Genomic DNA, 17,382 nt, shown 5'->3' with positions numbered 1-17,382 from the left:
ATGGTTACCAAAAGGGAAAGGGTGGTGGGGATAAATCAGGAATTTGGGATTAGCAGGTGCACACTACTGTATATAAAACAGATAAAGAAGGACCTAGTGTATAGTACAGGGAACTACATTCAGTATCTTGAAATAAGCTATGATGGAAAAGAATCTAAGAACCATCTATATCTATACCTGAATCACGTTGCTGTACACCTGAAACATTGTTCATCAACTATACTTCAATTAAAAAAAAAAAACGTTAAAAAAAAAAAGATGGTGGTCAGCGTCTACCACAGAGGTCTCACTGTCGGGACGATTGCTTGCCAGCATCCGGGTCAGCAGTGTTTCCTCTTTCTAGATCTGAATTTTTATTTAGCCTTCATCTTCTGCTTATTATGAAAGCACATTATTTCATGAAGGGATTACATATGTTTGTGTGAAATGGGCAGCAGAGTAAATCACTACCTGGAGAAGGTGAAGTAAGAAGTGTTCAGTTATGGCCCAAAGATTATCTGGCCTACCCAGGAACAGACCTCAGAACCCAGCACTCATTGTTTCAGTCACTGAAACCCTATCTGAGAAGTCACTTCTATCATCAGTAGGCCAACACACTCACACAGAAGCCTAAGAAACTGAAGGAAGAGTGTTAAACCTGTTAAGTTTTATTTTACCACACAATTATAATCTTTAAAGAGCCTGAATCTGACAAGAATTCATTTAAGAGAATTTTGCCGAGAGTGTAAAACCTGTTTAACTTAATCTTACCACACAATCATAATCTTTCAAGAGGTCTAGCTGACAAGAATTTGTTTAAGACAAGTTTGCCAAAGATGCCGCAAACTGTCTCCATTTAGTCATTAAGTAATTCTGTTTTTCTTCCCCTGAAATCTTAGGAAGGAAAAAAAAAGAAAGAGTACACTTTCAGCAGACTAAATGGTGCTTATGAAAGAAATAGCGCAAATAGTTTCAAAGTGATTTGCAGATTTAGGCTATAGTTGACCACATATCATATATGCTCAGACCCTCTCCACTCTCCAAGTCTTCTGTTAGTACCATTGCTTCCCTTTGCTGACTCTGCTGTAAGAATACTGCTCCCAGAAACAGGAAACACTGCCCAAAGCCCCCTGTGATCCAGAAGACAGCGAGGGGAAGACATAGCCGGGCTCAGATGGAGAAGCAGATCACCAGACTCCTTGTATCCCGGAGGGGGCGGTGCTATACCCACACTGAGGGTGGAATTGCTTTCCTGACCTGAGATGTTTCTGGCAGCACCATTCTCAGGAGATTCACTCAAGCTCTTATTTGCAATCACGATATCCTATTCAACAGTGTTTCTGGCCAAGAAACTTCCTGGGTGAAAATGGCTGATGCAAGAATCATCTATGGTCCAGTTGGAAGACAACTTTTACAAGGCTGGAGTGCTGGAGTACTTTGACCTAGAGACCAATATAGAGTGCTGTTTTATATTCCCCCAAGAAAATATGGATCTGGAAACCCAAGGGTTAGCAGTAGGAATGGTCCCTCTGCTCATTATTAAAACCATGCATGGAGGGTCTCTTACTGCTCTCACAGCTTTGGGCTAAACTGGTCTAGAGGCACTCAGGAAGGAATGCTTCCGCCAGGAAATACAACAATGACTAAATTACATGGGAAAGAGAGACTGCCATCTGGCTATTTCAGGTTTCTCACACTACTGAACCAACAGGTGGAGAAAGGGGTCACTTTGAGCCCTGGAAGGACTGATCTCAATTGCCAAGGGCAAACTGAGTTGTTTCTATGCAATAAAGGCAAGAGAGCACTACATCGGATTCACTGGAACCCCTTTTAGTATTTCCAGGGCCATAGTACCAATAGCTCCTGGTGACTCAGATGGTAAAGAATCTGCCTGCAATGCAGGAGGTCTGGGTTTGATCCCTGGGCCAGGAAGATTCCCTGGAAAAGGAATGACTACCCACTCCAGTATTCTTGCCTGGAGGGCTACAGTCCATGGGGTTGCAAAGAGTCAGACATGACTGAGCAACTAAACAACAACATAAAACTTACCATTTAACCTTTTCTAGGTGTACAGTTTAACGGCATTAAGTACATTCACAGTGTTGTGCAACCAGTATCACTATTTCCAGAACTTTCCCATCCTCCCAAATAGAAACTCTGTACTCATTAAAGGGGAACTTCCCATTCTCTCTTCCCATTCCCCCAGTCCCTGGTAACCACTATGCTACAGTTTACCTCTATGAATTTGCCTATTCCAGGTACCTTAGATAAGTGGATTCATATATGTCCCTTTCAGTCTGGCTTACTTCACTCACCATAACATTTCAAAGTTCACTCATGTTGTAGTATGTATCAGAACTTCATTCCTGTTTAAGGCTATGTATTTCATTGCGTGTATGCCCCATATTATTTATCCTTTCATCTGGGGATGGACATCTGGATTGTTTCCAGCTTTTGGCTATTGTGACTAATGCTTCTATGAACATTGGTGCACAAGTATCTGTTTGAATCTTTGCTTTCAATTCCTTTGGGTATATGCAGAGAAACACAACTGCCGGGTTCTGCGGTAATTCTATGTTTACTATTTTGAGGCACCATCATACTGCTTTCCAGAGCGGCTGCACCATTTTACATTTCCACCATCAATGCACAAGGCTTCCAGCTTCTCCACATCCTCATCAAACTTTGCTATTTACTGTTTTAACTTTAAAATGATAGTCATCATAATGAATGTGAGGTTCATTACAAACTGTTTTACATGAGGAACTGGTGGCATTAACTTTTTTTTCTAGCTCAGAGATCTGCCTTGACATAGGGGACTGCACAGATACTAGCTCTGAGGAGAATTCAATGATGAATGAGGCCAACTCACTTTTGTTGGGGAGGGGGGGGGTATGCCCTTATATGAGAATTGTTAACCTTGTATTAGGCAGAAAGACCAAGTTTTAATAGATACAGAATAAAAAAAAGGGGTGAACCCTGAAGGCCCTAGGCTTGTTTTCCCTAAGACCCATTCCTCACTTTTGCTCTGCTCTATATCTGGAGTTAGGGACTGACTCGCTGCAGGCTGGGTTCCAGGTTCTGACCATAGGGGACCCTGATGGGAAACTGAAGGCTAAAGGCAAAGGAGAATCCAGGGCTTTTCTGTTCTTTCCCTCCCCTCTGCCTCAGGTGATGTCTCTAGCAACAGACACATCTCCTTCTTAGTTCTAGCTTCTACCATGCTCCAATTCCTTTGACTAATCTGTGTTCCAGTAAAAACTTCTTCCCCTTGGCCCTCCACCTAAAGGGAGGCAGTGGCTTCTGTGAGAAGCAGCTCTACGGGTTCTCTTAATGTCTCCTGTTCGACACTCAGATCCTCATTCTCCTATGAAACCAATTCCCTCCATTTAAATCCAACTTGAAGGAATTTAAGGGAATGTCATTGTTTAGTTGGTAAGTTGTGTCTGACTCTTTTGCAACACCATGGATTGTAATCTGCCAGGCTCCTCTATCCATGGGATTTCCCAGGAAAGAATACTGGGGTGGGTTGCCATTTCCTTCTCCAGTGGATCTTCTCGACTCAGGGATCAAACTTGCATCTCCTGCATTGACAGCCAGATTCTTTACTACTAAACCACCAGGGAAGTCCAAGTTAAGGGAATTTTGTTGTTGTTCAGTAGCTCAGTCGTGTCTGACTCTTTGCAACCCCACGGACTGCAACATGCCAGGCTTCCCTGTCCTTTACCATTTCCCTGAGTTTCTTCAAACTCACGTCCATTGAGTCAGCAATACCATCTAACCATCTCATCTTCTGTCGTCCCCTTCCCCTCCAGCCTTCAATCTTTCCCAGCATTAGGGTCTTTTCTAACGAAAAGGGATTACTTGAAGGGATTTCTGTTTTCTAGGAAAGACCTTGACTTATACTGGACCTAGTAAGATGTCTGACCATATTCAAGGCAGCTGGAAGTTGATTAAATTCTTTGGCATGGGATTAATTAGTTCTGTTGTATAGGTAGAGAAACTGAGAAATGTTAAGATAACCTATAAAGATCACTCCACTATTATCTGTCAGAGCTTAAACTGATGAAGGCTATAAAAAGGTCAGGTCACCTACCTAAATTCCTAATAAAACCGAGTGATTCTTATGAGATGTGACAATGACACCTCCATCTATCACTCCTGCTTTTTACAACTGCTCAATCTTCAACACTTTCAAAACCTGTCTAATCTGTCTGTGTCAAAAATAATGGAGGTGGCAACCATTCTGAAGAGTTCTTTACTCAGGTCTTCAAAAACTGCCTTTCTAAAATGATCCTGGCTAAGCCCTCAAAAACAGGAAGGCATAAAACAGCTTAGTTATCGATTATAGCATTTTTTTTCTTCCTAGAAACTGCTAAAACTCATCACTAAAGTCTACCCTTCAATGGTCTTCATCAGAGATGATCATGTGAGTAGCTATTTTTCATATTTAATAAGTAACTGCTCCTCTTCAGAAAAGTGTCTCCTCTTTCAGTAATCACAATCAGGGATTTTTCTCATTTGCTTTCTTTGTTTACTGTCTGTCCATGATTTAGAAACTTGCAATACTCCTGATACACTTGCCAAATAAATATATATATGTGTGTGTGTACACACACACATACAAATATAAATTTTTTTGGTTACAGGGAAATTGGAGTTTCTGGGTTGCTTACTCAAAGATGTCAGCCAAATAAATTAATCATGACTGTTATTAAGGTGAGTTGAGGGGGTGACCACCAGTTCATTCCCTTGTGCTTTTAAATCACCTTGTTCACTGGGACAAACATAAAACACTAGACTTAAGGGCTCGGTCATGAGCATTTTTTTTTTTTGATAAAATTTTTTTAAAACTCAACATTCAAAAAACAAAGATCACGGCATCTAGTCCCATCACTTCACAGCAAATAGATGGAAAAACACTGGCAATAGTGACAGACTTTATTTTCTAGGGCTCTAAAATCACTGTGGATGGTGACTGTAGCCATGAAATTAAAAGATGCTAGAAGAGTAACTATGACAGAGCTAGACAGCATATTAAAAAGCAGAGACATCCCTTTGCTGACAAAGGTCCATCTAGTCAGAGTTATGGTTTTTCTAGTAGTCATGTATGGATGTGAGAGTTGGACCATAAAAAAGATCGGGTGCTGAAGAATTGATGCCTTTGAACTGTGGTGTTGGAGAAGGCTCTTGAGAGTCCTTGACTGCAAGGAGATCCAACCAGTTAATCCTAAAGGAAATAAGTCCTGAATATTCTTTGGAAGGACTGATGCTGAAGCTGAAGCTCCAATACTTCGGCCACCTGATGCAAAGAACTGACTCATTGGAAAAGATCCTGATGCTGGGGAAGATTGAGGGCAGGAGGAAAAGGGGATGACACAGGATTAGATTGTTGGATGGTATCACTGACTCAATGGACATGAATTTGAGGCAACTCCAGGAGATGGTGAAGGGCAGGGAAGCCTGGCATGCTGCAGTTCATGGGGTCACAAAGAATCAGACACAAGTGAACGACTGAACAACAACTGAGATAGAATTCACATAACACAAAATTTACTCACAGTATCAGACAATCATACAATTAGAACATTTTTATCTCCTCCAAAAAAGAAATCAGACTTCTCATTTATTTCCAGCCCCAGCCCAAAGTCACTGCTAATCTACTTTCTGCCTTTATAGATCTCCCTATTCCGGACATTCATGTATAATTCCTATTCATATAAATGGAATCATACAATATATCATCTTTTGTGACTGGCTTCTTTTATTTAACATGGTTTCAAGGTTCATCCATATTGAAGCATGCATACTATTTCTTTTATTACCATAAAGTACTGCATTGGGTATGTCATAGATCTGTCCCATTTTATCTGTTCATCACTTGATGGATATTTGGGTGATTTCCATTATTTGGCTATTATGAATAATATTGCTCTAAACATTCACGTCTAAATGGATGTATGTTTCCATTTCTCTTGGGTGTATACACTAGGAATGGAATTGCTAGCTCATACACTAACTTTAACCTTTCGAGAATATGCCAGACTATTTTCCAAATTTTATATTCTCACCAATAGTATATAATGGTTCCAATTTTTCACATCCTTGCCAATACTTGTGATTACCAATCTTTATAGTATAGTTATCTTAGTGGACGTGAAGTAGTATCTTTTGGTTTTGATTTGCATTTCCTTGATGGCTAACAATACTGAGCATCTTTTCATATGCTTATTGATCATTTGTGTTATCTCCTTTAGAGAATTGGCAATTCTGACCCTGAGATTAATTTTAATTGGGTTATTTCTTTATTATCAAGCCATGCCTTCTTTATCAGATATTTATTAGGAATCTATGATTACTTAGGCTCTGTCCTAGTTCCTGTGGTGGGTTCAAAGTCCCCTAGAATCATTTCATGGTTCCCTAATATGCCATGACCCAGAGTTTGAAAAATGCTGTGTTAAAATCTGGCTCTGTGAATGTGTTCCTTGACTGTGTCCCCTGAAGATGGCAAACTCCTATGAATCATCTTATAAAGAAACTGAGGCCCATGGCAGGAGATGTGCTCACTTTACACAGCTGCAGCCATGAGGGAAGCAGAGCTGGTTTTCATTCTTGGCTTACTACTCAGGGCCACAAGCCATGCTGCCTCTCACAAGTTTCAGTCACTCTAACATTTCTCTTTGCCTAGGGATTCACCAAGAGACACAAAAATGGCCTCTTATCATGGAATTGAACTTTCTTGAAGACTCAACTCTCATGCTAGTTAAAGTATGTGTGCACATTCAAGTGAGCATATACACACACACAACCAGAATATAGGTTCAAGAATCAAAGGCTGTTGTTTATACAAGGGCTTAGTTTCCAAAATACACAAATATCTCACACAATTCAACAACAAAAAGTTTTTTAAATGGGCAGAAGACCTAAATAGACATTTCTCCAAAAAAGATATACAGATGGCCAACAAGCACATTAAAAGATGCTTAACATCTCTAAACATTCAGTTTAATTCAATCGCTCAGTTGTGTCTGACTCTTTGCAACCCCATGAACTGCAGCACACCAGGCCTCCCTGTCCATCACCAACTCCCAGAGTCCACCCAAACCCATGTCCATTGAGTTGGCGATGGCATCCAACCATCTTATCCTCTGTTGTCCCCTTCTCCTCTGGCCCTCAATCCTTCCCAGCATCAGAGTCTTTTCAAATGAGTCAGCTCTTTGCATCAGGTGGCCAAAGTACTGGACTTTTAGCTTCAACATCAGTCCTTCCAATGAACACCCAGGACTGATCTCCTTTAAGATGGACTGGTTAGATCTCCTTGCAGTCCAAGGGACTCTCAACAGTCTTCTCCAATAGCACAATTCAAAAGCATCAATTCCTCGGCACTCAGCTTTCTTTATAGTCCAACTCTCACATCCACACGTGACCACAGGAAGAACCATAGCCTTGACTAGACGGACCTTTGTTAGCAAAGTAATGTCTCTGCTTTTTAATATGCTGTCTAGGTTGGTCATAACTTTCCTTCCAAGGTGTAAGTGTCTTTTAATTTCATGGCTGCAATCACCATGTGCAGTGATTTTGGAGCCCAGGAAAATAAAGTCAGCCACTGTTTCCACTGTTTCCCCATCTATTTGCCACAAAATGATGGCATTAGAGAAATAGAAATCAAAACTACAATGAGGTATCACCTCACACATGTCAAAATGACCTGAATCATAAAAAGTTTACAAATAATAGTGCTGGAGAGGGTGTGGAGAAATGGAAGCCCTCCTGTACTGCTGGTAGGAATGTAAATTGGTACAACCACTATAGAAAGCAGTATGGAGATTCCTCCCAAAATTAAAAATAGACCCAGAATATTTTAAAAATTAAAAATATGACCCAGAAATCCTACTCCTGGGCATATATCCAGAGAAAATTCTTAATTTGAAAAAATACATGCACCTCAGTGTTCACTGCAGCACTGTCCTCAATAGCCAAGACATGAAAGCTACCTGACAATGACTGAATAAAGAAGACGTGGTGCATATATACAATGGAATACTACTCACCCATAAAAAGAATGAAACAATGCCATTTGCAGCAATCTGGATGGACCTAGAGTTTACCATATTAAGTAAGTCAGAAAGAGAAAGATAAATGCCATCTGATAATATCACTTATACGTGGAATCTAAAGCTTGACACAAATGGTGTACGAAACAAGACTTAGAGAGAACAGAACTATGATGGCCAAGTGGAAGAGAGTGTTGGAGGAAGGATGGGTTGAGAGTTTGGCATTAGCAGATGCAACTATTATACACAGAATGGATAAGCAACAAGGATCTAATGTATAGCATGGGGAGCTATATATTCAGTTCAATATCCTGTGATAAACCATAATGGAAAAGAATATGAAAAAGAATGTATATACAGCTGAATCACTTTGCTGTACAGCAGAAATTGACACAACATTGCCAATCAACTAAACTTCAATAAAATCATATTTTTTAAAAGTTGGCATCTATAGATGAGGATGGAGTGAGGGAACCTGGCTAAAGACATAGAGAGAATTAGGACAGGAAGTCATAGCTGAGTCTCAGGCTTTTCTCCACATTCTGTACCCCTGTTTTTGATCCCAAGTAGATGAGGAAACTGATATATCAGTGTGTGAAGTCAGTGGAAATTTCCATGAAAACGGGTACTAGGTAACAGCGAGAAAAGGATGAATTGCAAAGTAGCGCATTATTTTCAAGCTGATGGCACCGCTCAGAGTTTTGATATAGACTCAACTTGGAATAAAGTTGCACGGGAAATGCTCTGTTAGCTTGGAACATGAATGCATCTCTCTTTAGCCAAGCCACTCAAATAAGCCTGGTTACTTTGCTGTTTTCTTCGCAGGATGTTGTCAAGAAACATGGGATATACACAATAAGGTACCAGTTTATTTATTTACTTATTTTCTGTAGGTGCTGTGATTTCCAGAGGTGTGCAGTTTTTCCACCAGGAGCCACTGTAAGTTATGCATTCCTATAAACAACAATAGATGTCCATAGAACATCTCTTGGAAAATAATATTTTTAAAAGAATACATATATATGTACAACTGAATCTGTACATACTACATGTGTACAACTATATCTGTACACTTTGCTGTACAACAGGAATCAACACTGTACCTCATACTTCAATAAAAAGAAAAAAGAACATTTCTTAAGCTTCAAAACAGATAATCAATACATAAGATTAAAATAACCAATTACTTATTGTTAAATGAACATATACTCTGGTTTTTCAACTACCAAGAATGATGACAGATTTAAAAGTCAAAATTTATATAGCATTGAACTTCCTCATCAACTATTTCAGCTTATTGAAGATTCTGGTTATTTCTCAAATTGCCATACAATTTCCTTTGGAAAAAAAAATTTACATCTGTTCAGAGTAGGGACATTAAACAGCTGATTTCAAGCAATGGCAATGATTCGAGAACTAAGCAACTAAGTGTCACGTTTTGAAGGTAGCTTTCTGGGGAAGGGATTAGGGAACTGTTGGGGGGTTTGGAGGAAGACAGAGAGAGGGGAACCTCAAGGTCAAAGTAAACTACTACAGAGAAGAGTAAAGCTTTGCATAAAATTAGCAGAAAAATATAGACAGACTAAGTTTTTTTTTTTTTTTTCAGGGATACAGAAAGAATGACTGTATTTGTGGAGAACTGGTGAACTGGTAGTAAATAATTACAGGGTTTGAGGACGTGTGGAAAAAAATTTTAAACCAATAAAAATTTAAAAGCTCAGTACTAATTACTCATGGTTAAATAGCCAATAATGATGAGCAGTGATCCCCTGTCCCACCCCTTCTCACCTTAGACTTTCGTCCCAGAAAGAAGCACCTACAACTTAAAAAAAAAAAAAAATTCTGTTTCTAATTCTTTCAATGTTACATCCATCTTTTTATATAATCTGTGTAAAACACTACTCATTGATATATACATTTTATGAATGTATGAGGTGAGGACATGATTGGTAAGGAATTAGCTTATTTATGTCCCCTCTGGCAACTCCCTGATTATACCAATTTCCCCTTCAGAGTGCAGTTATGTTATTATTTTTAGTTTTTCTATTGGTCTCTTTTACAATATATTTATATATTATCTTTGCCTCTAGCAGCTATACTCACCATGCTCTAAGTTCTTATTTAAGTCCCCCATAGACTGTGAGCTCCTAACCTAGGAGGGATGCAGGGTGGGATGAAGAAAGGGAGAGGGTTACAGGAGAGAGATGCTGGAGGAGTTCATACTTGAGCTGTATCTTGAGAGCTGAATGGGACAGGCACAGGAAGCAGGGGTGGAATGAGCAGGAAGAGGAATGGACATGGGCAAAGACATGGAGGAAAGAGCATGGTAGACTGGGAACCTGAAAAGGTTCAGTAAGACAGGGGTGAGAAGGCCAGGAGTCCTTCATCATCTGGCAGGGAATTAAGCCTGCAGCAGAGAGCAGCCACCAGCAGAGATGGTCCTGGGGAGAGACCAGCAGGTGATGGCCTGGGACTATCTCATTTATGTTTGCCCCTGCCTTAGGAACACCTCTTCCTGCTCCTACCCCAGAGAGATAACAGGTATCCTGCCCACCAACACAATGGCACAAACATCATTCTCAGCTTCACTTTCTGAAGGGCTGAGTAAGACTAAATTGGAAGGATTAACTTTTAAATTTTATTAAGACTCCAGATGAGAGAAAGAGGGATGGTATTAAATGTGTATCTACGCTAAAAAAAAAAAAAAGTTAAATAATTGAATGATCTAAAATGAAACAAAAAATGCAGAAATATTGCATTAGTGACTTTCTAATGGTACTAATAGATAATCAAAATCCTCAAATAACTGTCTCAAAAGATTAGCATTTATGTACTGTATAGAGGAGATCTACATTTTTTTTCATTTACTGCCAATCTTATGCTAACAAGAGCCATATCATTTTGATATAATAACAAGTGCCTAATTCAATCATCTTGAACATTAATTGATATGTTTGTAGCTGAGCCGCCAGTTAATTACCTGTCCTTTTTGTTTAATTTTGATATTTAAGTCTGCTTCTCATCCGGTCTTGTCTGTCTGTGTCCTACATACATCTATGACCTTCATCTTATATTATCGAGAGAAAAAAAAAATTCTTGCAAAGCATTTTCTACTCCTGTACTTATTTAACATATTCATATTTTCTGATTCATCTTTCCTTTTATAATTATATTTTTAAAGTCATATTAAGTGTTCACAGATAGTAGAATAAATGTCTCTCTTCTAATGAACATTTTGTTCGAGTTAACTAAAGTCTTTTTCCCCCTCTGCATCAGATCTTTTATTTATTCCTTCAAATTTATCTAAAGATTCTTCAACAGCTATAGTAATCAAGAACCTTTTAAGTCATTGCTTGTATTATGTTGAGAACCTTGACATTTTCACGTGGAATTTTTCTGAAACGTATTTGTGTTTTATTTTATTAATACTGATACTTGCTTATATCTAAACACATTCCCAGGCCTACAAGATTTCTACTAAAATTAATTGTTTAATTTCAGCAGGATGAAGAAAGTAAAGAGGTGTGAAGACGAAGACAAACCCCCAAATAAAACAAAAATGATTAATTAATGGCAGTGCTGAGGACTAGAACTCAGACCTATGAGCTTCCAAACGGAATAAGCTTTTGGGAGGCCACTGAAAGTATTTTCTTGCAATTAAGGCAACTGGCACATCATTCTTCAGGTCAGTTCAGTTCAGTCGCTCAGTTGTGTCCAACTCTTTGCGACCCCATGAACTAACTGCAGCACGCCAGGCCTCCCTGTGCATCAACAACTCCCAGAGTTCACTGACACTCACGCCCATCAAGTCAGTGATGCCATCCAGCCATCTCATCCTCTGTCGCTCCCTTCTCCTCCTGCCCCCAATCCCTCCCAGCATCAGAGTCATTTTCAATGAGTCAACTCTTCACATGAGGTGGCCAAAGTATTGGAGTTTCAGCTTCAGCATCAGTCCTTCCAAAGCACACCCAGGACTCATCTCCTTTAGAATGGACTGGTTGGATACCTTGCAGTCCAAGGGACTCTCAAGAGTCTTCTCCAACACCACAGTTCAAAAGCATCAATTCTTCAGCACTCAGCTTTCTTCACAGTACAACTTTCACATCCATACATGACCACTGGAAGTACCATAGCCTTGACTAGATGGACCTTTGTTGGCAAAGTTATGTCTCTGCTTTTGAATATACTGTCTAGGTTGGTCATAACTTTTCTTCCAAGGAGTAAGCGTCTTTTAATTTTATGGCTGCAATCACCATCTGCAGTGACTTTGGAGCCCAGAAAAATAAAGTTTGACACTGTTTCCCCATCTATTTCCCATGAAGTGACAAGACCGGATGCCATGATCTTCGTTTTCTGAATGTTGAGCTTTAAGCCACCTTTTTCACTCTCCTCTTTCACTTTCATCAAGAGGCTTTTTAGTTTCTCTTCACTTTCTGCCATAAGGGTGGTGTCATCTGCATATCTGAGGTTGTTGATATTTCTCCTGGCAATCTTGATTCTAGCTTGTGCTTCTTCTAGCCCAGCATTTCTCATGATATACTCTGTATATAAGTTAGATAATCAGGGTGACAATATACAGCCTAGACATACTCCTTTTCCTATTTGGAACCAGTCTGTTGTTCCATGTCCAGTTCTAACTGTTGCTTCCTGACCATATAGGTTTCTCAAGAGGCAGGTCAGGTGGTCTGGTATTCCCATCTCTTTCAGAATTTTCCACAGTTTCTTGTGATCCACACAGTCAAAGGCTTTGGCATAGTCAATAAAGCAGAAATAGATGTGTTTCTGGAACTCTCTTGCTTTTTCCATGATCCAGCGGATGTTGGCAATTTGATCTCTGGTTCCTCTGCCTTTTCTAAAACCAGCTTGAACATCTGGAAGTTCACTGTTCAGGTATTGCTGAAATCTGGCTTGGAGAATTTTGACCATTACTTTACTAGCGTGTGAGATGAGTGCAATTGTGTGGTAGTTTGAGCATTCTTTGGCATTGCCTTTCTTTGGGATTGGAATGAAAACTGATCTTTTCCGGTCCTGTGGCCACTGCTGACTTTTCCAAATTTGCTGGCATATTGAGTGCAGCACCATCTTTCAGGATTTGAAATAGCTCAACTGGAATTCCATCACCTCCACTAGCTTTTTTCATAGTGATGCTTCCTAAGGGCCACTTGACTTCACATTCCAGGATGTCTGGCTCTAGTTGAGTGATCACACCATCGTGATTATCTTGGTCATGAAGATCTTTTTGTATAGTTCTTCTGTATGTTCTTGCCACCTCTTAATATCTTCTGCTTCTGTTAGGTCCAGACCATTTCTGTCCTTTATCGAGCCCATCTTTGCATGAAATGTTCCTTTGCTATCTGTAATCTTTCCCATTCTGTTCTTTTCCTCTATTTATTTGCATTGATCGCTGAGGAAGGCTTTCATATCCTTCCCTGCTATTCTTTGGAACTCTGCATTCAGATGCTTATATCTTTCCTTTTCTCCCTTGCTTTTTGCTTCTCTTCTTTTCACAGGTATTTGTAAGGCCTCCCCAGACAGCCATCTTGCTTTTTTGCATTTCTTTTCCATGAGGATGGTCTTGATCCCTGTCTCCTGTACAATGTCATGAACCTCATTCCATAGTTCATCAGGCACTCTATCAGATCTAGGCCCTTAAATCTATTTCTCACTTCCACTGTATAATCATAAGGAATTTGATTTAGGTCATACTTGAATCGTCTAGTGGTTTTCCCTACTTTCTTCAATTCAAGTCTGTATTTGGCAATAAGGAGTTCATGATCTGAGCCACAGTCAGCTCTCGGTCTTGTTTTTGCTGACTTTAGAGCTTCTCCATCTTTGGCTGCAAAGAATATAATCAATCTGATTTTGGTGTTGACCATCTGGTGATGTCCATGTGTAAAGTCTTCTCTTGTGTTGTTGGAAGAGAGTGTTTGCTATGATCAGTGTGTTTTCTTGGTAAAACTCTATTAGCCTTTGCCCCGCTTCATTCCATATTCCAAGGCCAAATTTGCCTGTTACTCCAGGTGTTTCTTGACTTCCTACTTTTGCATTCCAGTCCCCTATAATGAAAAGGACATCTTTTTGGGTGTTAGCTCTAAAATGTTTTTGAGGTCTTCAAAGAACTGTTCAACTTCAGCTTCTTCAGCATTACTGGTTGGGGCATGGTCTTGGATTACTGTGATATTGAATGGTTTGCCTTGGAAACGAACAGAGATCATTCTGTCATTTTTTATTTTTATTTTTTTATTTAATAAAGTTTTATTTTTCAAAATGTACAGCTGGTGGGACCTGTTCATGCATCTTCACCAGCAGCTGGGGCATCTCCACCCTTGGTGTTTCTGGTGTAAATCACTTGAGCTCTGTGCTTTGAAACCAGTTTAATAAGTCCTCTACTAAGGAGTTCCTGAAGGGCTGCTCTGGCCAGGGAACCACGAATCTTCAGTCTCTCGGAGACCACAGCTGGAGTTATAAGCTTATGGTTGGGAACTTCTTTACAGAGTTTGTCATATGTTGCTTTGTCAAACAAGACTAGGTTATTGAGCTTGTCCCAAACTTTGCCTTTGGACCACTTCTTCTTTTCGGCCTTGCCCCCAGATTTGTTCACTGGATCTTTTGTCTTTCTTGGCCGACTTTCCAGCAGCTTTCTTCTTCGTGTCGCCCTTGGGCGGCATAGCGAAGCCCGGAGAGCAGCTGCAACCACTGCCGCCTTGCTAAGATGTCGGACAAAAAGGCCATTCTGTCATTTTTCAGACTGTATCCAAGTATTGCATTTCGGACTCTCTTGTTGACCATGATGGCTACTCCATTTCTTCTGAGGGATTCCTGCCCGCAGTAGTAGATATATTGGTCATCTGAGTTAAATTCACCCATTCCAGTCTACTTTAGTTTGCTGATTCCTAGAATGTGGACGTTCACTCTTGCCATCTCCTGTTTGACCACTTCCAATTTGCCTTGATTCATGGACCTGACATTCCAGGTACCTATGCAATATTGCTTTTTACAGCATTGGATCTTGCTTCTATCACCAGTCACATCCACAACTGGGTATTGTTTTTGCTTTGGCTCTATCCTTTCATTCTTTCTGGAGTTATTTCTCCACTGATCTCCAGTAGCATATTGGGTACCTACCATTCTTCACATTTCATTTTTTTCATTTGAAGAGTGAATGAGGGCTTCCCTGGGTAAAGGGCTTGGCTCAGTGGTGAAGAATCCACCTGCCAATACAGGAGACACAGGTTTAATCCCTGGTCCAGGGAGATCCCACATGCCTTGGAGCAAGTAAGCCTGTGCATCACAACTTTTGAGCCTGTGCTCTGGAGACTGGGAGCCAGAACTACTGAAGCCCACATGTTATAATTACTGAAGCCCATGTGCCCTAGCGGAGAAGGCAATGGCACTCCACTCCAGTACTCTTGCCTGGAAAATTCCATGGACAGAGGAGCCTGGAAGGCTGCAGTCCATGGGGTCACTGAGGGTCAGACATGACTGAGCGACTTCACTGTCACTTTTCCCTTTCATGTATTAGAGAAGGAAATGGCACCCCACTCCAGTACTCTTGCCTGGAAAATCCCATGGACAGAGGAGCCTGGAAGGCTGCTGTCTATGGGGTCGCACAGAGTCAGACACGACTGAAGTAACGGAGCAGCAGCAGCAGCAGCAGCAGCAGCCTGCCCTAGAGTCCATGCTCTGCAATGAGAAGGAGCTGCAATGAGAAGCCCGCGCACCACAACTAGAGAGTAGCTCCTCACGGCAGCTAGAGAAGAGCCAGGCAGCAAGGGAGACCTGGCACAGCCAGAGATAAACAGATAAACAACATGACTTTTGAGAAAAGAGTGAGTGATCACGCCTATTTCTAAATTCATTTTCACTCATCCAGCATTTATTGAGGGTCTATGAAGTACTAGCAGGGTCCATGGAAAGTAAAAGTACAAACCTGTTTTCTGCTTTTATTCTGATTCTTTCATTAAGCATCTAATATAGAACTCATGCCAAATAAAATCTTAGGAATCGTCTTGCTCTTTGGGAAGAATATTTGGAACCAAAACTGCTGTTCTTTAAGCACTGAGTTCATACAGCTCATAAAATAACAAAAATCAGTCTTAATAAACATATCACTCATTTGATTCTCCAGATGAAATAGCTATCTTCTAAATAAAAATAACTAAAAATCTCCTTTCATTTTCTCTTCCTTGTTCAGGTCTGTATCACACATTATCTGAAACCAACATAATTTGCTTTATATCATTTTAATACTGTCATCCCCTTTGTATCCTTCTTTTTTCCAACAATGATTGCTTTTCTTTTTTCTTTTCTTTGATAAGGCAAACATATGATTCAGAGGGAAGTAAGACAATCAGTTTTAAAGCATGTACATTCCTGGTATCATTATCCTGTCTTTCCCTCAAACAGTTGGATATTCTGTTAACAACCTGTTACTGAAAGGTGAAAAATGGGCAAAAATATAATACACAAAATACAATTAATTCTAATAATAATGAAGGGTAAGAATACCTGTATGATAAAATTCTGCAACAAAGTGTGTTAGTCACTCAGTTGTGTCCAACTCTTTGCGACCCCATGAATTATAGCCCACCAGGCTCCTCTGTACACGGACTTCTCTAGGGAAAAATACTGGAATGGGTTGCCTTTCCCTGCTCCAGGAGATCTTCCCGACCCAGGGACCGAACCCACGTCTCCTGCATTATAAGCAGATCCTTTACCATCTGAGCCACCAGGGAAACCCATTAGCAAATAACTATTAAAATATCAGTCAAGATTATGATGGTCAATGAAAATGAAGGCATAACTCAAATGCCCAAAAGTAAACTTCTTGGCCAACTTAAGTCTGGATGGTCACTGAGTGCTAGTTCTGGGAACAGGACTACCTGGGCTCAAGTTCTAGCTTTGTCAACTTAGTGGCTCTGCACATTTGGGAGCAGTTATTATTTCAGTTCTCTGCACCTCAGTTTCCTTATCTGTTGAATGAGAGTAAAAGTGCCTGTAATCACAGTCCCTGGAATTCTCCAGACCAGAATACTGGAGTGGGTAGCCTTTCCCTTCTCCAGGGGATCTTCCCAACCCAGGGATCGAACCCAGGTCTCCTGAATTGCAGGTGGACTTTTTACCAGCTGAGCCACCAGGGAAGCCCTATTCGGTGCCACACACTGTCAACTCTGACTGTTGTAATAGATTAAACAATTTCATAGAAACTTGATGCTTTATCACTCATTCTGCTTCATGCTGGAGTTCCAGAACAATTTTTAGGTTTTATATATGCTTTAACTTTTATTATTTGAATACTCTTTTCCTGGTCAAGTGGAGAAGGGAATGGCAATCCACTTCAGTATTCTTG

The 17,382-nt window shown here is 40.3% G+C and overlaps 1 protein-coding gene and 1 pseudogene across 2 annotated transcripts in view; both read right to left on the bottom strand.

Annotated features, from left to right (window-relative positions):
- EXOC4 (exocyst complex component 4) overlaps positions 1-17,382 on the bottom strand; it is an 807,451-nt gene that overhangs the window by 128,442 nt on the left and 661,627 nt on the right. The window lies entirely within an intron of this gene.
- LOC114114585 (small ribosomal subunit protein eS25-like) lies at positions 10,065-14,731 on the bottom strand (annotated as a pseudogene).

This window comes from Ovis aries, chromosome 4 (genome assembly GCF_016772045.2).
Source record: "Ovis aries strain OAR_USU_Benz2616 breed Rambouillet chromosome 4, ARS-UI_Ramb_v3.0, whole genome shotgun sequence".
NCBI lineage: Eukaryota > Metazoa > Chordata > Mammalia > Artiodactyla > Bovidae > Ovis > Ovis aries.
Note: the sequence above shows the minus strand (reverse complement) of the source record. Positions and strands in the feature narration are given on the sequence as shown.